The 22,581-nt window shown below is 38.6% G+C and overlaps 1 long non-coding RNA gene across 2 annotated transcripts in view; it reads right to left on the minus strand.

The window, feature by feature from the left end:
- Positions 1-22,581, minus strand: part of LOC113460407 (uncharacterized) — a 70,128-nt gene that overhangs the window by 7,373 nt on the left and 40,174 nt on the right. For both annotated transcript variants that reach the window (XR_012579930.1, XR_012579929.1), the window contains exons 5-6: positions 4,890-4,942; positions 3,678-3,796 (exon numbers count right to left, since the gene is read on the minus strand). This is a non-coding gene — a long non-coding RNA (uncharacterized LOC113460407). The remainder of the gene's footprint in view (positions 1-3,677; positions 3,797-4,889; positions 4,943-22,581) is intronic.

Here is a 22,581-nt window from a genome sequence, read left to right on the forward strand (position 1 = left end):
CAATGTCAAACAGTATATGCCTAATTAGTCTCTTTGTAAATTCAGCAGGCATTTCCATTTATCATTGCTGTGATTTTTATTCCCTTGAAATTATCTGTTTGATCCCAATAGCTTTTTATCATTTTCCTGAGCAGAGTATTTTTCTTGTAATAATTTTAAATGCATTTCTGCAAAACAGTTGTCCTTTTAGCCTTAATATTAAAAAAAAAATAAATTCTCTGCTGCACAGTATTTTTTGTCATTATGCTGTATTCTTTTTCTACAACACTGATTTCTTTTTCATATTCAAACCTGACACAAGTGGCATAAGTGGGTGGGATGATGAGCAAAATTCAGTCTACGTATCTTCAAGCACAGAAAGATTAAACCAAAAATTAATTAGGCCTAAGTAAGAAAAGCTGTACTGCAGCAATGACAAAGCAGAGCATCTCAAATGTTGAATGTGTTTCTTATAAGTGAACATTTACAGATGCAGAGGGTACAGATACAGATCTTTTCTTTTCCACAAATTCTGATTCACAGAATGTCATTAACAACACCAACTCACAAAGTTTAATAAAGATAGGTGTTCTTGTAAAATTCTCATTAAATGTAACATTTATATCCTTCACCTATACAAATCTTTAGTATTAACACAATAACTATTTCCACAAAATAACTGCAGATTGGTTTGCATTGTTCAGCATTTATCAGGCTCTAAAATGAGCACAGAACATACCTAGAGTGGGACATTTACCCCTCCAAATTTCTGTGGAGTGAATCTTGTAGGTTTTATTGCAGTAGAAGGAGAAATCTATGGTAAGCACCTTTAATGTTGTATTTTAGATGAGCAATATATATATGTACAAGCTCCTAACATCAGGGTGAATCTTGCCACTGATTTCCAAAGCTGTTAGGCAAACCCATATGCACTGAACATATTCCCATTTCTTTCTCATGAGTGCAAATAATGCTGGGCACAGCATGACTTCCCCTGCTCGGGTGTTAAATGGAGGCTGGAAAAAGCAGATGGCTTTTTGTTACTGGGATGCTGAAGGTACCACAGGGAAAAGACAGTTAAGGATCTAACTAAATCAACATTTCTGTTGTAAAAAAAATGAGCCAGTGGTAGAATGTGTGCAACTTTTATAGCATTATTTGTGTTTCTTTAGGCTTGGGATATGGTATTGTAGTGCTATCACCTCTCTGGCTGAAGTGTGTCAAATCTTAAGTGTACAGGTTCTGAAAGAAGCAGACTGTTTAAAAAGATATATGAATGGTGAAATCTTTAAACAGTTGATGACTATGCCTACAAGACCTTTTCAGATGATATATTATGGCATGTATCTCCATCTTTTTCTCCCCATACTATTCAAAATGTTAAAACTGTCTCTGATTATGATTTGTGCCTGAGCTAAGAATACAGACTCTGATCAGCTACAGCTGCTTTATCATGCTTCTCAGTAGGTGTAAACTGAGATATTTCTACTGTATTTCTCAGGTTTTTCACCTCCACAAGAACACTGGCTTTGCAGCTGGTGACTTGGAAACCTGTTCTGTTATCAGGATCAAGGAAAACAGTTCACAATTGCCAACCACCCAGGACTGTCAAACTTTGGACCCTACTCCAGGAATGAGCTGCCCAAGCTCACACACTGCTCTACTGGACAGGCCACTGAAGGCTTGGCTACCACTGGACTCTCCCATTAGCTCCTCCTGATGTGAGCATAAAGAATGAAGTGCTCCAGCACCTTCAGTCAAGCAAGGTCACAAAGAAGAAAATTAATGCCATGTCACATTTGATCTGATGTCAGCAAGGTTCATTTTCAATAGAGGTTGTGTCAGTAGGGCTCAGGTTATTGAACTCTTCCAGCCACTCCTCTTATCTGATTAATCTTGCTTATTATTTGATAGCTTTCAGGTGTGGTGGAGCTGGCTGAAATCCTCTGGCCACCGTGGACTAGAATAATGCACTGTAATTTTGCCATTTCATTTTAAATCTCAGCTGAAAAACAGCTGTTCTCCAAGTCTATAATTTGCTGTGGCTTACTATTCTTTCTACTGTTATTTATCCAGGTAGCTATATCATTTAACTCTGTGAAGCACATTGGAATACAGCTTATCTGGGGAACACTAGTAAGCAGAGAATGAAGTGGGACTCCTAAATCAGATTTCACTGATGGCTTTGAAGAGCTTCTAAAAATTCTCACCTGGTGCTTCCCAATATAGTCATTCTTTATACATCTATTCCATAATATGACATGAAAGGAATTTTTGGCTTCAGTCCTTCTACTTTCTGATTCCAGCAGCTCCTGAAAATCTTTCAGATCAAAGAACCAATGGCAGTTTGTCATCTTTGCAATGATGCATTTTTAAAAGGTATAGCTGGTGCAAGAAGTTACATGTACCTTTTCTGCATCAGTGCATTTTTCTAATTAAGTAAGATTCCCTGTTTCTGCAGGCTTGACTGGCCAGATAATGGAGTGCAGTGAGATTTGTCCTGAGCTGAATGCTGCAACAGGGACAAAATTAATGCTGGGAGAAAAATGACATGAGAGGTAAAATTAAGTGGAATGATTGCAGTGCAACTATATAATTCACTTCTAAATTATTAGAAAAATTACAAAAGTGTTAATCTTTTAGCAATTAATGTGCCAAATTAATCCCAAGTTTTTATAGTCCATTAGAATCTAATAGAAAAGTGGAAAAAACCTTGTGAAGAACCTTTCTTTAAGCAAGCTGCAGAACTTGCTTGAAAATTATATCCTTACTACACAACACCACAGGATTTTTTATTCTTAGGGTATAAAAAAAAGGATACACTTGATAATGACATTCTGTTTTTGCAAGGCTTTCATATTTAGGGATTTCTAGCCAACCCATTCCTGCCTGGTGGAGATGGGATCTTTATTTGGACCCTGCCTGCTGGGTAACATGCAAGTAATTTTGTCACTGTCTGCAATGTTTTCCTTGCTATCCTTCAGACACCTGGTCAATTCAAATTGAAAATGAGCCCAGGACTGTCACTTAATGCATGCATTTACAGTAACAAGGCAAGTGGTGTGCTCATTGCAACTTGTTCTTTAGTTAATTTTCAGCGGGGATATAAAAAAAAAAAAAAAAAAAAAAAAAAAAGAGAGAGAAATGTGAAAAACTGTCTCAGTTTGACTTTCACTTCAGCAGTGTGGTTTCATGATGAGTAAACTGACAGAGGAGTAGGTCTTGGGCAAGGAGATGCAGAGTAACCAGTGGCCACAGAATCCCACAAGTGTGCTACAGAAGGGCAGGCTGCCCAAAACCCCTGGTCAGCTTTCAAGCTGGATTTCAAAGTGCTGGACATGCCCTTGTGGTAGCAGAGTTTCTGATCAACCACGGGGATCAGTAGCTTCTCAGATATGTAGCTAGACACAGATTTAAAGACCTTATAAGGAGCAAAGGGTCTTACTTAAATATTCTTTGTGGGAAGGGAAAATGCAAATGAATGAGTCATGGCTTCAATTAACATCAAGTGCACTCTAATGGCCGGCTTCATTCTGGCTGATTCATCGTGTAAAGCTGCATGTACCCCTGCAGAATGTATAACTAGGGGTTTACTAGTGCAGACACCAGCTTGCAGAGTTCCTCTGCTGGTGCAGGACATGAAAGTACTCGCAGCCCTTGACTGCCATGACACACCGAGATTCAGGGTTTATACTTACACAGGGCAGCACTGCACCCCCAAAAAGTCCTGTCCAGAAAGACGTGGTCATGATGGATAACTGATAAAGGCAGTCTGAAAAAACAGGCCTCTTTGCAAGAGTCATGGAGCAGTGAAATGCTATAAATAGAAAGAGAACATAATCTACATGGAGAAAGGTTCTCATTAAAAAAGCAGTATAGAATTAATCGATACATCTTTGATCCTGTTATCCCCTTATAGTAAGGTTTTGGCCTTGAGAAGCAAGGAACCTTACTCTGACACTGTTATTAGACTATTTCCTCTTAGCAATAAGCCAATTATTTTGGTTTAATGATTAATGAAATTCAAAATATTAAAAGCCATAAGATTTCCATTTACTAGTTACTGCATCAAGACCAATGATTGTGTGTAGTTGAAATTGAAGAAATATTTCAAAAGAAAACATTGAATTCTGATTTTCTACATTAGAAATTTTCAAGAACCCAACAATATTCATACATAAAAACATAAATGATTTCCAGTGACTAATTATTCTCCTTGTTAGAAAGACACCTTATTTCTCTGAATCCCAATATCCACAATCATGAATAAGTACTACAAAATTCTCCTTTTTTGTATTATTTCAGGACCAAAAATAAAGCTAGGAAAACAACTGATATCTGGTACTGGACAAAAGAGATCCCTATACAGCTTATAACTTGTACTTATACCTAATATCTGAACTGGAGATGTGAAATCAGTTGCTACAATATTTTTCTTTCAGGAAGGAAGATATTTTTCTGCTCTAAGGAGCAAAACATAGTGACTGAAAACCTCAGCTATGATTTTATTTTTAACCAACACTTACTCACAAAATGGGACAAAGCTGAGCACAACACTTGAGTACCAAGGAAGGGCTAACAAGCAAAAGCATACAGATCCACCACAAAGAGAAGGCCTGAATCAAGTGATGGGGACAGATGGGAATGGATTTTGAGTATGCTGCTTTTGAGGAATGCTCTTATGAGCCAAAACCCAACACTAAGAAACAATGTGCATGTGTATATTACATCACATTGCAACAGTTTGCAGAGCTATTCAACCAAATTATCTGCCAATTTTAATTCCCAGCATAGACTGCAGCAAAGATATGCAAGCTTCCACCAGTTGATGCCATAGCCCATCTTCTAGAAACAAACAGAAGTGAAAATTTTTTCAGGTACTGCATTAAGACTGAAAATTACCATCCTACCTTTCACCAGACTTGAAATTCTTGAGCATTATTTGTCTTTCTGGTTTTAAAATCTGAAAGACAAAAAAACTTTCTTTAGAAGTAAAAGCCATCATGGAGAAAGATCAAATTCTGAGAAAGAGAATGCTCAATGGTGAGCCAAAAACTTCCCTGTTCATCCTTGGCTGATGCTATAGTAATAGGGAATATTGAATGTGTTGGAAAACTGCAAGGTTCACTTCCCCTTTGCTGAACTTTTTCTCACTCAATGGCCAGCTAAAGGGATTCTGTCATTCCTTCATTAACACTGCTGACAATCACCTTCTGCTTTGGGTGAAAGAAGCACTGGGTTGTGATAAGGGGAAAAAAGCTGTTTGGATCAGGTTTTCAAATCAAGAAAATCATAAAAATCACTGATTTTATCCCAGGCAGACATTCATAAACTCCAATATTCTCATTTATTCATCAGGTTTCCTTGTGGACTTCTCAAGGATTCACGTGATAGGAAATCAGCAAGTAGTCATGATGAAATTTACTTTTAAACCAAGTATTACTCCTCCTCAGCTCCTTCCCATTTACCAGCATTTTTAACCTGCTCAGATACTCAGAATTCAGAGCAATCTGTTTTAAAAACAATATTAATTCCTTTATTTAATATTAGAAAAAAGATGAGCTGTCAAGCAAAATCAAAATAGTCTTCATTTTCCAGGAACAATAAAGCCAGCCTACCTAGGTTTGCATTGTTTTGCTTGTCTGAGATCCAGAGGGGCTGTCTTCCACCTTTGGCATGGAAATTCCAATGCATCCTAAATTTTATTAGCACATGAGACAGCAAGACATTGTTTGTGGCTAAATTCTGCTAAGATCTCTGCTGCTAGGCAACCTGCCTTAAGCACAGTGTGAATAAGGTCAGTCAAGTTTCTAGGTCAGCAGGATGTATTTTCTGCATGCAAAATTTGGTGGCAGACTTGATCTCACTCTTGAATCCAAGTTGTCCCTTACTCTGCATCCCTCCCTGTCTTATATTTGGTCAGCTCTTTATTAGCTTTGAAACACTGCAAGGATGAGGCACCTCCTCGCACAGGCTGGTGCTCTGACCAACACAGGCATCTTGGGGAGGCCAGTTATTGCAATGCACTTTAGCCTGGAAGGCTGCTGAACATTCTGTCATGCTGCAAACACTGCAGACCCTGGGCAGGTGCTGGGACAGGAACTTAGGAAAATATGCTAAGTGCAAATAGAATGGCTGCAACTGCTATGAGATTACACCTCTCACACCAGGTCATGTCTGAGGACAGGCTGGAGCCACTCCAAGCCAACAAAAAGCCTCTCTGCTTTTTCTGCAGCTCCCCAAAACCTCAGAATCTGCAGGAATCCATAACTCAGTGCAGGGATCACGTGCAGTGCCCCCGCCACAGCAGAGACACACTGGCAACCCAGAAATTAAGGCTTTAGTGATAGAGGCTCAAGGGCCAAATGACTTCATGTTATGGGCCCAGATTCATCACAGCTAAATTCAGGTCCTCTACTGAGGCATCCCATCCCCAGGCTTCCTCTGTACCTTCAGGGAGCAGCTCAGATGGTGTCTGCAGGTAAGTTAGATGTTTTAGCCCACGTGCTTCAGCTGAGTGTCTCTGATGAAATGGGGTGAACAAGGAGCACAGATCCCTTTCCTGATAACTGACCAGCTGCAGGGGATGCACTACAGCTCACTGCAGCCTCATCAGTGGTGACATGATGTCCCCTGACTCCAGCTAGCAACAGTTGTAGGTCTGAATCACTGGAATAGCTAAGAACCGTGTCCTGCACCATATTAGAAAAAAACCCCAAAGAACAGTTTCCAGCTTATATGTCATATTTTCCAAAACACATTTGTCTTGAAGATATGAATGGTTAAGAATAATGGATTACCTGCCAAAATCACCCAAATTCTTCTTTATTTTGACAGTGGATCTAGACAAAAATTAAGCAATGAATATACAGCATATGAACATATATATGGTTGAATACTAATCCTTGCTACTGTGTGGCAAAATTCATCAAGGAGAGTTTTGATCTAGCTTTAAAACACTGCAAGCAGTGAACTGTGTCTATGCATTTAAATAGCCTGAATGCATAATAGAGTGATTTTTTTTTCCCAATATTTCTTACATGAAAGACAGGTGAGGGGAACACACATGTAATACACATGGTGTGGGGGGTTTTGCCTCATGTCATATTATGCAGAAATGATATATTTTCATAATATTTCACATTATGAAAAATATGTCTGAAGTTTTATTCAGAGTTTTTGCCACTTCAAACAGAATTGTCATATTCACGTTTAAAATAAGTTTGGCCATTAAATCTTCCAATAAAAGCAAACCATTAGCTATCCTCACTATAAAGCTGCACCTGGTAGACTTGCATATGAGAAGTGCTTCCTGAAAGACAATGGACCAAATGGAGATGGCAATGAAAATGCTTTGCAAAACAAGAACAAAAAGTAACGCGCATAAAATCCCCGTTTTGATGACCAATACAGTCACTGTTACAGTGGGGGTACCCAAAACCTTCATGAAGTCAAACAAAACACTTTGAGCCAGTGACTATGTGGTGTCTAAATAACATCATTCCAGGGCAGAGAGGTTTTTCTACTACCAGATGGTTGTTGCTCCTGTTGTGGTAGCCTAGATATGTGCTGACATCTAGTGGGCCTTTACAGAATAAATACAGCCCAAACACTTATTAATTAGCAATAAAGAATAATAATCTTAGATTCACAAACATATTTTCTCGTTTTTCTTCCTTTCCCCCCACAGCGCGTGGAATTGCGTTCTAGATAACTGAATTTTAGTGATTATTATGTTTTTCAATATTTGTTCAAGCTGATGTTTTCTAAAGCACTGTTCCCATTGACACCATGCTGTGTCCTTTGGGAAAATCCACCTGGAGGCATTTCTTGACTGACAATCACCATGTGTTTAAGCAGAGACTGTAAAATTGAAAATGAAATAGATGGGAGTGCAGTTCTGCATGTCTGGAGCCACAGTAGGATCTGTATTACACCTGATTTGATCAGAGGCTCCTTAAGCTATTCCTACTAAATTCAGATCAAAATTTGTCTTTAAGCAGTTGTTTACCAATTATTGTAAGTAAAAGGCTACAAAAAGCCTTTAAATGATCATTTAGTTTACTACTATCTTGAAAACACCTTGCTATATTGTAGACATCAATGAATATTTATGAGATAACAGTCAAAACTCTACTTAGAAACCCATTTTCCATAGTATTTACTCCATCTTCATTCAGCACATATTTCTGATCTTTTGCAAAACCATGCTTGCAATGCACTCCTCATTTAGGATAACTAAACTAAGGAGAAACTACTAGAACCTTAACTACTGTTTTCAAAGTAAACTGAAAGAGGAAACATGACCAGAAAATCAATTGCCTTTAGGAAGAACTGATTCAGGATACCAAAAACTCCTGTTTAGGTTTCAGTTGATTTTAGAGTCCCCGGCAATGAGAAATGCTTTTATTACTTGAGAAATAAGACGTCAGGAGGTTTTACAGTGATGTATGTGGTGAGAGAACCTCAGTCATATTCAAACCCTGAAAAGAAGGTCTATACCACCTCCAAGGGGTCCCTGAGGCTGTCTTTTAACCAGCTTTGATTTCCAGGACATAGTCTTTTAGGCTAAAGGAATAGGCTGTTCCAGAAGACCCCAGGTCACAGAAAGGGAGAGGAATGATATGCTGAACTAGCACTGAAGAGATTTATTCTGAAGGAAGAAAATGGAAAACACCCTCATGGCTGGCATATATGTGTTGTCACTCTTTCACACAATCACTGGGGCGCCTGACATGTATCCACCAGTGTCCCAATAACCCAGCATGGTCAGCTCCTCATGAACAGGTCATTACTTACCACTTGCATGACATTAATTTTGGGGGTATTACAATTCAAGTGGCTGCTCAGCTGGTACCCAATAAAGAGTCTTGCCACATAATGCTATTTTTCATTTTTCGCCTCAATGTAAGACCTGCTCGTGATTTATCAGCTGTAGCAAAGCACAAAGCCATAATTTTCTTTTATTGAACTCGCTCTGGGTAGCCATCACTCTGCAGAAATGCAGATGGTCATCTTATTCTTAGCAACGGGATGAATGCCACAACTCTGCTGACAAAGACAGCAAAGCAGCCATTTATAATAGTAAGAGAAGCATTCAATTTAATATCTGTGTTAGGTGCACATAGTTAGGCTTTTTGGACACAGTTGTTATAGGATTCTACTCTGCTAATACTTCAGGACTTTACAGCATTTAGGCAAATTTGCATAGCATGTGTACTGGCATCCAGGTGCGACTTCTGTGCTTATGGCAAATGAAAGTGAGCTATACCCGACTATATATACAGCTGGCCTCCAACTGAACTCTAATCATAATCAGGCTTTATGATGTGTGTTTGAGGTAGTGCCATTTTGTAATTTGTCCACCTCTCTCTTCTCTTACTTCAATTTTCAGGGGCATCCATACAGTGCAGATGAAATTCTGGTTCTGGATCAGAACCGATGAACTTGAGTGAATTAAATGTATTTAACTATTTCATTGTCAATGGAATTAAGGAGATGACATGCATCTTCCCTTTTGTTTCAGAAAATATGGATTTAGGGAATTTCTGGTGCCAGCACAAAACACAGTTTCTCTGTTCTAGGGTGAGAAGAGTGGCAGTGAATTATTCACGGCAACTAGTGGAGTGCCCAGAGACTCGCCCTCTGATAACCAGCGAGTTTGTGGAGAACAAAAATATGGTGTTGAATATTAAGCAGAAAGGGGCAGGTGTTTTCTAATAAGCACCCTGCTGGATCCTGCCAAAGGGCCCCCATACAGACTTTAACAGCTGAATCTGGAATATGCTTCATTTCATCACAGAACCGGCTATTGCCACAGCAACAACTCTTGACTAATAATTCAAAGAAACAAAACAGAGATGCAAGTCAAATCCAGAAATTAGAGTATTTAATCTTTTAGAATAAGGGGAGATTTTACCTAGCATTTTCAGTGGATGGATTCAGAGCAAAAATTCATCCAACATCTGCTAATGCCATATTTTAGTATTGCCTCTTCAATCAGAGTAAATTATATAACTTAAGTGTTCATATCACCAATTAATCTCTTCTGAATCAGATCTGCATATTAGTTGCTTGAAATAGGCTTAATATAGCCATAATTGTACAAAACATGAATACAATTTTTCATAATAATTAGGTAGTCACTTTGCCCTTTTTCCCAATTTGTCTAAATGTTCATATTTACATTAGAAGTTAGCAGTTAATTTTACCTATACAACCCTTTCAATTACTCCATTGGCCTGTCAATAGAACCTTCAGCTTAAGGCACCAAACCTGTGCAAAGTACAAGTACTCAAGGTTCACTGTACCAATTTCCTAAGAAGTCCATTTGAGAGGACTGGAACTCTGCTCCAACAAGCACGGGTCAAGGAAGCAAATGAGGTATTTCCCACTTTGGAAAAGGCTCAGTGGGAGGAACCAGGCACACAGACCATCAGATCCTTTTCTCCTAAGCTGAGAGCAGTCCAGGAGCTTGCTGTGAGAGGGCCATGGAGACTTGCAGAGCAACTGCCTTGTGCCAAAACTTCCCAAGCATTGCAGTGCTCTTCCACAGCACAATCTGAGTGCCTCATTTGCTACAAAGATGAGACACGGAGATAATTACTCTGACCTCTGCTTGTTGGATGTTGATAGAGAGAGAGTTGATAGCAGCACCACAAACTGTCCTCATGTTTCATTTCTTGACGTGCTGCAAACCTTTGACTTGATGCCAAAATTTAAGGTTGCTTTATGAGATAATTCCAACTAAGAAGTTCAGTTTCTATGCATCTTCCTGCCCTTCTGCTGGAGACAGGGGCATGATGTAGTTAGCTAAGAAAAGAAACACAAAAGCCTAAGGACTATGAATAATGATCTTGAATAAGTTCTTGCATTTGCAAAACAGAGATAATACTATTTACCCTCATATTAAATTTATAAAATGCTTTTCCCCTGCTGGAGTCTCTAAATCCCTTATTAGACCACCAAGAATTCTCTTATACATTTCCTGCTGGTTTTAATCGCCTACTCTCAATTTCAAGGATATTTTCCTAAAAAAAGAAACAACAAAACCAAACAAACAAAAATCTGCATTTCAGAAACAAACACAGCAGCACTCAGGAAGAGCATGAGACTTGGCTTGCAATAATAACTTAAAAGATATTCTAAATGCTTTATTAATCCATGGTGTTGACAGCTCGGAATGCCAAATTATCTGTGTTGCACTGAGCCATGAAACTATCCCATGAGATACTAAAGTCCACCTTGAGACAGCATTGAAGGCAAAGCTTTGATCCTCAAGGCTGACTTGAGTAAATCATTATTTTTAAACTCTTTAATCCCTCATGCATCCGTAGCCCATAAATTTAGTAATGCATTTGACTTAAAGTTCTTATTACTTCAGAATTCAATCCAACTTCTACTGCAAATAAAGTCAGAGCTCCCAGGGGCTCCAGAGAGAAGAATTACTCCTGCTCTACTGACAATTCTCCATTGAACTGATGAGATGACAAAAACTGGATGTCATCAGGAACCATCATTTTACATTCTTTAGGCGTTTTTTACTCTTTTACTGTATTTCAGTGCAGCATTTTCTGCAGAGGAGGAGCACATGAATTAGAAATGCATAGGTTTTTAATTTCAGTTCTTGCTCCCACACAGGATCATGAGATGACTGCTAGAAAATAACCACAGATATCACCCTTAGTAGCAGACAGCACCTTCCATCAGCTCAGATACACCAAGCTAAGGTTTGGGACCTTACCCACACTGCTAAATAAAGTTCAAGCTGTGTGGCATTGCCTCATCACTCTGCATAATGTTTGGCCAAGAGTTCCCCTTTAGGTCCTCTGTGGTTGCCCCATAGCCTGATTTCATAAACTTTATTTAATTGTGTATTATTCTCAATTCAGAGCATTTCAAATAATGCCATGGCAGTGTCACAACTCATCAAAACAACACTTTATCAGTACAAAATGCAGGCTATAGGTTGCATTATCTGTGGTTTAACAGAACCCTTGAAGGTGCAAAACATCTTAGGATATCATTAGGGAGTGGGGAAAACAAAACTGGTCCTGACAACACAAAACAGTGCCAGACTGCAAAACAAGCATTAGTAGCCCCAAGGGTAAATTCCCTGTCCCCAGTCTCTCCTGCAGTAGACACACAGCCCTGGATCCCTACACACTTCAGCTGCCCTGGCCCATTCTGTGGGCTCTGCCCTGTGCAGGGCTGCCTCAGGCTGCCCCTCCCTGTAGGCATACATCTTGTGCAGCCAAATGCAAGCTCAGTTTCTGCCTGTAATGCAATGATAATAACGTTTACTCAATTTCTCTCCATAAAGTTCCCCTTATCAATGCCAATATACTGTTCATTGTATTGAAAAAATATATCTTCTTTGTGAATACATATCTTCAATAAAGAGAGTAAACAGAGAGATGTTTTATATCACTGCAATTGCAAGCTGTACCTGTGATTTAGGCAGTCATTTGCCAAGTGCTGTAAAACACACCCACTTCTGAAACTGCCCTATCTATTAACTGTCAGCTCAAAATCAAAGGCCAAAACGAGCTCCTGCTGGCAAAAATAATTAGTGCCCGAATATTGCTGCAGCATTCTGCTCTCTCTGCAGCTCCTGGAAGGACAGGTTGGAGAGGGAACCCGGGGTGCTCACATGCAGGATAACCCCTCAAACAGAAGCTGCCTATGGAAAGTATCACCAGCAAAGGTGAGAGGAGCTGTCTGTGCATGATCAGAAATCCTGCACACTTACTGCTTGGCTGATCTATGTGTCTGTTAATTTTCATGGTGGTGGTGCTGTAACTCAGACATCATTGCAGTTGAAGAAAGCTTATTTTGTACGATATGCAGTGTCCTGAAATAAAGCCTGTCACTGCTGTCTCAAGCTTACATTGCTACCAGGAGTCAGCGAATCTCAGTGAACTTGACAATGTCTTTGGAAAACAAATTTCTTGCTTCTCAGAAAAACATCACGCGTTAAGAGTGAAAGGGATGGATAATACAATCCCTTGCTTTGCCCGCTCTGCTCTTTTCAACTCAATAAGTCTCCAAAAATCTCCTTGCTGGAAAAAATGAGCAGAAATGTGGATGATCTGGTTCTGTTTACCAGAAGTATATAATTGCACATATGTGTCAGGGAACCTGCTTTCTAGATAGCATTTTTAAAAATCACAATCAGATAAATGTTTCAGGTTTTTGCTCTCGCTTTCAGGGGATGAAAAATACAGATTTAGGCAGAGAAAAAGAATAATTTAAAAATAATCAAACTTTACTAGCTTAAAGCATCATTATTATTCAGGGAACTCTGTTTTCTTTTAGTGCTGCACACATGGCAAGGGCAACAAATCCATTTAGATCAAGCAAGAGAAAGGATGCTTTCACCTGCCATCCTGAAAAAAAAAGATGAACGCTTGTCCTCTGGGTTATGTCCAGCAGACATCATCCCCTTAAAACAAACTTGTTTATATCAACTGCAGAAAATTATAGTTCTTCTATCGCCATCACCACGTAGTGGTGAAAAAATTACTCTCAACAGAGGGTCAACCAACCATGCACAAAGTTCTCAGTGAGCAGGTCAGTGTGCCTGCTTTTAGGTCTTTTAGATGTTGTACATCTCCCTGTTTACTTGAGAAGGACCTCATTTTTACCATAAGAGACACTTCAGTATAATTAAATGTTTTTCATGGACTGCCTCTCAGTTGCTCCTTCTGTCACTAACTTCTCCAGGGGAAAATGTAGAAATCAGTGCTAACAAAAATTCTGACATCATTTCAATACATTGCAAACCTTCCTGTTCAGACGTGTGTAGCTTAGCAGCACCTTTCAGTCTAGTTTTGCAACAGCAGGTTAAAAATATGACCTCTGAATCCCATTTGGTTGGCTAACAGACTGAAGGCTAAGAGGGAGACAAAAATCAGAGCTCTCCAGAAGTTTGACATGCTGAATTTCCACATTGGTGGTATTGAAAAGATAGAAATAGGAAGGTAAGGAAAATGTAGTGAGACTGTCCTTTCACAGCTAAAATGAGCCATAAAATAATTGTTAATGAAGAAATTCACTTCCTATGAATACAGAATTAGCAACTGTAATTCTTATGTGAGAATCAATTAAGATCAGAATAATGGTAGTAATATATAAGTTTATATGACAAAAGAATTATCTTCAGCAGTCCATTAATATTAAAAAGTGTTATTAATATTATTTTAGAAAATGTTCGTGACATGTTTGTGGTATACATTTTTATGTTTTCTGTGTAGTTATAAGTCTTTATCACTATAGAATCTGAGCACCTTACAACTTCCAAAGGAAGTCCGTTGTTTTTTACTTACTTTTCTTCAAGGATAGGGGAATGTAATGATCATGAAAAACAGTCAAAATGCTCTATATTCTGTCTATAGTTTTGCATATTCACTGTAAGCACAGTCCTAGCCTGTGGGAACCCAGGAAATTCCTCTGGCTGCCCTGGAGGACTGGATCCCCCTCCCAGGGGGCTCAGAGACCTTGGCACAGAGCCCAAGACCCCTGTGCCTTTGATTTAGCCCTTGGAAAAAACAATTACCAGCCTTATATGAAGAATTACAAGCCACGAAATTTAAGTAGAATGATAGTGAATTTATCACAGGGTGAAAAATAGGTTTTTGAGGTTTTTAGAATGGGGGTTCAGGGGGCAAGATGGAGGAATCTGGGTGTGTCCAGCCTTTCTCCTTCTTGGCCTCCATCACCTGCTGTGATGGTGGCACTTTTAGATTGGTTTAGAGTAGAAGCTCACTGTCTAACATAGGTGATAGGTATTGGAAACTATTGTAACTACAACAATAATTGTACATGTAGTTTTTAGTATTAAAAGATAACACATCCCGGAGGTGGGCAGAGTGCCTCTGACTGTCTTGCTGAGCAGACCTTGGCAGGACAGGAGAAATAATTTTATAGATAAGATACAAAAAACAACCTTGAGACCGAGAAATGAAGAGCTCTGACTCCTCCTTTGAGCACTGGGCTGGGAAAAGAGACTCTAACATATCTTGGGGTCACTCTGACCAGCTAGAGACTCCAACACCCCACAACTTCCAAAGGAAGTCCACTGCTTTTTGCTTACTTTTCTTCAAGGATGGGGGAGTGTAAAGATCATGAAAAACAGTCAAAATGCTCTATATTTTGTCTATAGCTTTGCATATTCACTGTAAACACAGTTCTAGTCTTCCTAGCATAATAATGTCAGTCAAAAGCTTTGTTATTTCACAAAAATAAATCCACAACCAACAACTTCCAAAGCCAACTGAGAGAAATAAATGTGGCTCCAGATCCTATTTCCACCCATAAACTCTGCCACTAACGCAGCAAGGAGCAAGCTGAGCACGACCCAGAAATGATCGTGCTATTTGTACACGGAGGTGCTCACCAGTCAACACACAGCAGAAGCTTCATGCTCTGCATTCTGTGCAGCAAGGGGATGCTGCAACCTGCCATTCAAAACAGTCCTTGGAACTGCAGGCAGCTGTGGGATTTGGGGAAAGCAGTGAGGTTGTATAGGCCAGTTTATTAGCAGAGGCAAAGAAAGAGTGTGTGCAATTGTCTTAACAAACTGTGGGCTCACACCTATGTGAGGCCCAATTGCAGCCACAAGCTGAATGGAGAGAACTGAAGGCTGGTGAGACATTTCTTCTGCTGTTGGAAAAATGCCAATGACTGTCCAAGAGGCCTGAAGGAACAGGGCTGAATATCAACCAGAACAGGAAGACTAAGCTGGAAAGAAGCGACAAAATTTCATCATGAACAAGTGTGAACATGGGCATCAGGGAAAGAGATTTATAAAATTTCTCTTCTTTTCTTTATCATCTCCATCATCCCTACTTCCCTCACAGTTTTGCCTATTTGAAATACCCTCTCCCTCCAATCATTGTCCTTCACCGTTCTCTTAAAAATACTTCAATCTTTTAAAGTCCACAGAATCTAACCTGAGCTAAGATATTAAATACATGCATCTTGAAGATGAAAGAACAAGTGAGAAGCCAGAGACAGAATAAATTAAATAATGGGAAAAATTCTGGCCATGAAAGCAAAAGGTGGGTGAGCTTATCCCACTGTTAAAAATTCCAACATCCAAATTCCACTTTTCCAACATCCTCTCTAATTTAGATTGCCTTTTGTGTCTGCTCTGTGCATAGAATAAACTAAAAGATCACTCTAAAAAATGTTGTCATCACTCCCATAACCGTCTCAAATCTACAGTAGCTTCTGCATTCTTTGTAGGATGCTGCTTAGAAAACAGATGTGCTACATCATGTTACTTGGGAAATCTGAAAGATGGGGCGAATAGGGACATTCTTCACATTAATACTTGGTCAGCTGAAGCTAAGAAATTTACATGCAGAAATGCAAAATAAATTTTTTGAAACACTGACTTCTGAATTTGAATCATTCAAAAGGAAGGGATGTGGGACTGTAGATTTTCTCCACTGACTTGGATACATAGATACATAAATCACACTGTTCTTTCAGAACCATCCCATTAAAAAATCAGACTTAGACTCACACATGCATCCACGTGCCTTATTCAGAGTCAGTAAGTTATTTAGTAATAGTACATTCTGAGGTGTATGAACTCTACAATAAACAATATACAGAAAAAGGGTAACATCCTTTTAAGCAGTCCATGAGCTATTTAACAGCCTCCACTCTTGTTCTGTGTCCAGAAGGCTCATGAGAGCAGCTGCACACAAAAGGAGCTAGCCTTCACCTGCTCTGTGTGATTAATAAATGCATTTAGTGGTTATAACTACAATTATCCATATAGGCAAAAAACTGTTCTGTTTGTGCAAGTCCTTATCAGGAATATATATAAAAAGACAGTTAGATCATGCTAATATAGCAGAATATAGCTAGTATAACTATTAATATATGCTAAGTTTATTCAATTTAATTATATTATAAAATTATATTATTTATATAATTGTATGATAAGCATATAATATATTGCAACTATGCCTATAAATAGAATATTACCCAGTTCCAGACACCAGTGTTTGCTTTGAGCTGCTCATGTTTGCTTGGAAAGGATGCTCCTGAGGCTGCTATAAACTACAATCTCAATTTTGCTTCTTGCTCTTTGGACTCCTCACAGACCTTTGAATCTTGAGCAGACCACAGGATTCCACACTGAGAAGATTTACTACTTATAGTTAAAAGGCACCTGAAGATAAACTGGACTTTCTGCTTAATTATAGTGCAGCATGGATGAATAATTCCACACACCATGCAAGTACAGACAAGTACAGTGGAATATGTTGTCATCTCCTAACTACAAAATAATAATATAATGGAGGATGGTCAGGTTTCTAGTTCTTTTTTAGATGGATGGAAACAAAGTAAGGTATCTTTTGACACACTGGAGGAACACATCTAGAAGTGCCTTGATATAACGAGAGAAAACGTGAGAATTCTGGTCAGAATGCATTTAGGTGAGTAGATAGAGAAAAAAAGCAAAGTTGGGGTTTTAATGATGTTTGTGGCATCTTGGAGCCCCATTCTATGAACTGTGTATTTGAACTTGAACTTCCAAAGCTTTATTAGTGCACTTCTCATCTCAAAGCAAGGGATGACGTGTAACAAATAACATTCAGAAGACATTTATACACCCACTTGCAGTAAGCACAGATAAAACTGATATAAATATAATACCATTTTTAAGATTCTAATACACATATATCTCAAAATTGAGTTGTGTAGAAAAGAGACATATGGATAAGAGCATAATTTCTTTCAAATGACATAAATTCTTATATTGGAATGAAAACATGGCATGCTGTCTGGGCTAGATACTAAATTAATTCTATTTTTTATATACACAAATATTTCATAACTTTGCTAATTTAAAAGGTTTCTAGCTTTCCAAGTTTCCCAGTTATTAAAGTAAATCAATTACTTTTGAAAGGTCATACACTGCCAAGACTGTTCACAAAGAACCTAGGACTGTGTTTTTTATTATATTAAGCATCAACCATTTTTATGTGGGCCAGGGTGGCCTGAAAATAACAATGCCTGGGGCTAGATCTGAGTTAGAGAACGTCTTCACAAGGTGGGATAGCTCTGTGGTGCATCCTGGCAGTAATTCTGAGTCTGCAGTAGAGGTGGACGCCACACATACTTTGTCCTCCCTTTTCCTAGGGAGGTAGCTGGTGCAGTACAGATTCCAACCCTAGGCTGGTACAGATGTTTGACCAGCAGAGTAAAACACACTGCCCCCACAGCTATTGCAGACCTCTTCCAAGGGAGAATTGGCCAGCCTCATGGAAACAGCTCACAACCTCCACAAATCCTACACTCCACAAACCCAGCAGCACTATACTGCAGGTTTTGGACTGGAAACATCAAAATACACAAGGAATTTTAAGCATGTGAACTAATGAGACCTAGGCATAGCTCTCTTCTAGGTGAAATATCAGAAAGATACTTACAGTGTATCAGAAAATTCCCAAATCTTCTCATGGACATGCAGAAATTTTGGCATAGAGACATTAATATAAGAGAGTTATTCAAACTCCAGCTATGTTCAACTTTCAGCTGCTTTGTTTACAGTTTTCACAAAACTCTTAGTCTTATTAGCATTTCTTTTTTATTATTAACTTGATTGACACCATATCAATCACTACCAGACACCAAAAAATTACAATCTCTATTCCTAGAGACTGGCAGGAGCCACCCTTTCACTGGCTTTATTATGAATGTCTCAGGTTATTCTGTACAGCAGCAAATACTTCATTAGACCCCAAACTGTTCACCAAAGATGCATTTGGAATCACAGAAAAAACTGCAGCTGCTTCAGAAACAGAAGATATATTGCTATGGCAGGAATCACAATACAGACAATGCTGAAAGAAGAGAAGAAAAAAAAAAAAAAAGCCAGCAGGGTTAAATTAAAAGTTCAGTCCAAACACTGCTTAGCAGTGTGAATACAATTGTCTGTCAGAAAAGGAGCATAATTTCCAACACTGTCAGTCATTTACCACAGAAAACTACAAAGTTGCGTTTTGAACTGGTCAGAGCCCAGGAGACTTCACATGAAATGAAAAGCAGAATGAAGAAATGCCAAGGAGGCAGCGAACTGTTTAAAGATCTTTCTGTTCAAGGAAAGGGGGAAAAAAGGCAGATTGAGAGATATTTAAAGGTAAAAATAAGAAAAAATCAGAAAATAAATATAATTTTAAATAATTTCTTATGTGCAAACATTCCAAGTGGCCTTGTGCACATAGTAATCTCATAAGTGCTGTCAAATAATGCTCACCAGTCAAAGCACTTTCCCAAGTTTTATTGCAATTCCTTAAATTTTATAGAGGCAGTTAAAAGGGATGTGAAGCAAAGGCAGCATTCTCTTAGCCTTTTATGATAGACCTCACAAATTGCTTTATTCTAAGGAAATAGCTATACCCATTTCCTACTGTATACAATAATGGTGTTTAGGAAATAGTTATTGAGTAAAATCAATTGTAAACCAGTATTCTTTTTATTTTATATCTGAACTGAACTCTAAAGATACAATGAGCATTAAATCCTCAACATTTCTTGGCCATGTAGAAAATAAGTAATGGGCAGGAGTAGCTGTTTTACTTCTCAAATCACTGCAAAAGTCTTAGTAAGACTGGGAAACAAAAAATAAATTCTAAGGGGAAAAAAAGCTATTTAATCCAGAAATATAATCAGAGATAGAGCTTGGGGTTTAGATGAATGATTCAAGATTTAGCCTTTCTTTATACTTAGCTAGTCATTAGAAAGATAAATGCTTCTGGAATGCCTTTACAGAACATAAAATCAAAGCACAGGTGAACAGCAAATCCAAACAAAAGGAGAAAGTGTTTGCTATTCAGAACTGCATCTCTGTGAGGAAGAGGTACTCACTATTCCAGGATGTGTGTGTCAGATGAATGTTAATCTGCCTTGTTAAGATACCTGGCCAGGTTTTCTTACATGTGACCCAAATAATACAGCTCTAATTTGCAGATGCAGCACCGTGCACAGGCATTCAGTCAAGGATTTCTAGAAGGTCAAACAAAAGGATGCCAACTTCTGCAGAACCTCAGCAAGAGGGGGATGCCTAACTCATCCAGGTGCCTTGGCAGACCCAGAGCAGGACAGAGGCAGCCCTGAATGCTGATGTTGCAGTTGTACATGGCAACAAAATATTTGAAAGGACACGTTTGAAAAAAAAAAGTTAGCCTTTTAAACTTTTGCCTTAATTTCTTCTGCAATCATTCAACAGCTACCTAATTTGCTATTAAAAAAATGCATCTGTCCTCATTAATATATTTTTTTTTAGAAAATTGAGTTTTTTATCGAGATAGAACTTTTCATCTCAGAAACAGTAAATTTCTCATTTCTAGCAGTGATATTGATTCCAGGACACAGGAATGGAAAGAACAGCTGCACCATGCTGGATCTCTGCCACATCATCAACTCTGCCACTGGCCAGTACCACTCTGCCTAGACCTGAGTGCAAGAAAATAAACATTTACCCACAATGCTGCCCCAGCTTCCCGCAGTTTATTGAGGCAGATGTAAGAATTTTCTTTAGGCAGGCTTGCTTAATTTTCTTTCATGAATCTATCAACTGCTCTATAAAACCTTAACATTTTTCAGCATCTTGTGTTGATAGCTTTCCTGGCTGAATTACCCATTATATTCAGAAATGCTTCTTTTTGCTGTGAAACTAACACCTTCTAATTTCATTTCAGGTCTCTATGTTTTGCACTGGAAAGGATAATGAACTCTACTCACCTTCTTTATGTCAAGCTTCAGGGACTTCAAGCTTGTTGTCCCTTAGCCAGCTTTTCTCCAGACTAAACAGTGTTAGCATACTTAACTTCATATTATGGAAATTTTTCAATACCCATGATTATCTTTGTTATTCATCTCACTAACTTTTTAAGCTATTTTACATTTTATTTGAGACAGGGGAACTAGAATTGTTTATAGCATTCAAGATCCAAGCCTTATGCGGATTTATACAGTGGTATAATAGCATTTCCTTAAAATTGTGAAGACAGCTTGCTTTCATCATATCAAAATATAGAGATAAAGCATCAGAACTTAGAATTCAGTATCTGTAAATAGATTTAGACAATATTCTTAAATATCCTTGCTGTCCTTAGGGCAATCTTATTTTCATATATATCCAAGAGAACCTACAAATCACTCCAATCCAATAACTAGCAGAGAATGACCTGCATTGCTCCCTGGTTTTTTCATAAGGCAAGAATCCTGGTCCTTCTGCTAACATCCATATTGTAGTTGCTGCTAATTTTTTCAAATTATTAAGTGATGAGATAAAACAATGATCAGCACATTAGAAGAACCATAAAATCAGGCAGAAGACAGTAATAACTCAATTTGTTCTTCACCCAGCTGGTGCTGAGGTCCAGCATGGGACTGGCATGAAACAAATTCTTCTCCTGTCAAGAAAAGTCAGTGAAGCTGATCAAAGACCACGACGTCCATGAGTAAATTTCCCTTGCAAAGCCCTGCACCCAACAGGTGGCAAAAAAAAAATGTGTTTCAGTTCTCATTTTGGTTCTTCCAGGTATTTGCATAACAGAAACAAACGTTGTAGGGCTGTTTTAGGCTGGGCTCTGTAGCAGCTTTGGCAAATGGCAGAGCAGGTAATGCTCCACGCTGAGGTCCTCCGGCTGTGACATTCCTCATGAAAACATGATGGGAGTTGTTTTATCTACTCTATCAAGCCTGGCAGCAGCAGACTACGTCTTCCACTTTGAATGTTGTAAAAGTGTTATTAGGTTGAATGGAGTATTTCATTGCATAAGCAAAAGATGTTTGTGGTAATACCCTGAATCATAATGCAGCTTCTCTTCCATGCACCCCCTCCTCACAGCAAACTGCTGAGTTCTGTGTTGACAGGCCTCTTCAGACTGAAACTTTAACATCATCCTTCAGTTATCAAGCCCTCAGCAAACCACAAGAAGGAATAATCAAAAACCTTAAGGCTTTGTGCTGGAGGGAGAAGACAAAAGAGCTGCACTAAAATACACATACAGATGGTGTTCACACATTTATAGCACAGCCAAACTGAGGTTGTCAACTGGTCTGCAAGATATAAAACCAGACTGTGATGTTCCAGGTTGCAAGGTCAGCCAACAAATACCCTGGGAACTCAGGGTATCCCTAAGTACTCCTCAACACTGGAGAAAATCAAAAGGAAAAGTAGCCAGCATTTCTCAGCTTTTGTGAGCGGTTCAAAATTGTTTTATGGAGGGACATGCATCATTCCTTCTTGTAAAGAGTATCTATGGTACCAATTTCCTACCAACACTATACAAACTGAGACAAGAAGCAAATACCTGGAACTAGATATATATTACTTGGCTGAGCCAACTAAATGCAATAAAACTGAACTGAATCCCAAGAGTATTTTAGTTATTGTGTATACACCACCTTTAACCACTTCTTAAATTATTCTTCCAATAATTTAATATAAGTTTAAAGATTTGTGGGTCTTAAAAGAAATTTTAAAAAGTTAAAATTAAACCTAGCACTATGAGAATATTTTCTAGAGAAAGAATAGTCAGGATATCCATCAGGATGTTCTTACTCAGATGT

Source organism: Zonotrichia albicollis, chromosome 1 (genome assembly GCF_047830755.1).
Source record: "Zonotrichia albicollis isolate bZonAlb1 chromosome 1, bZonAlb1.hap1, whole genome shotgun sequence".
Lineage (NCBI taxonomy): Eukaryota > Metazoa > Chordata > Aves > Passeriformes > Passerellidae > Zonotrichia > Zonotrichia albicollis.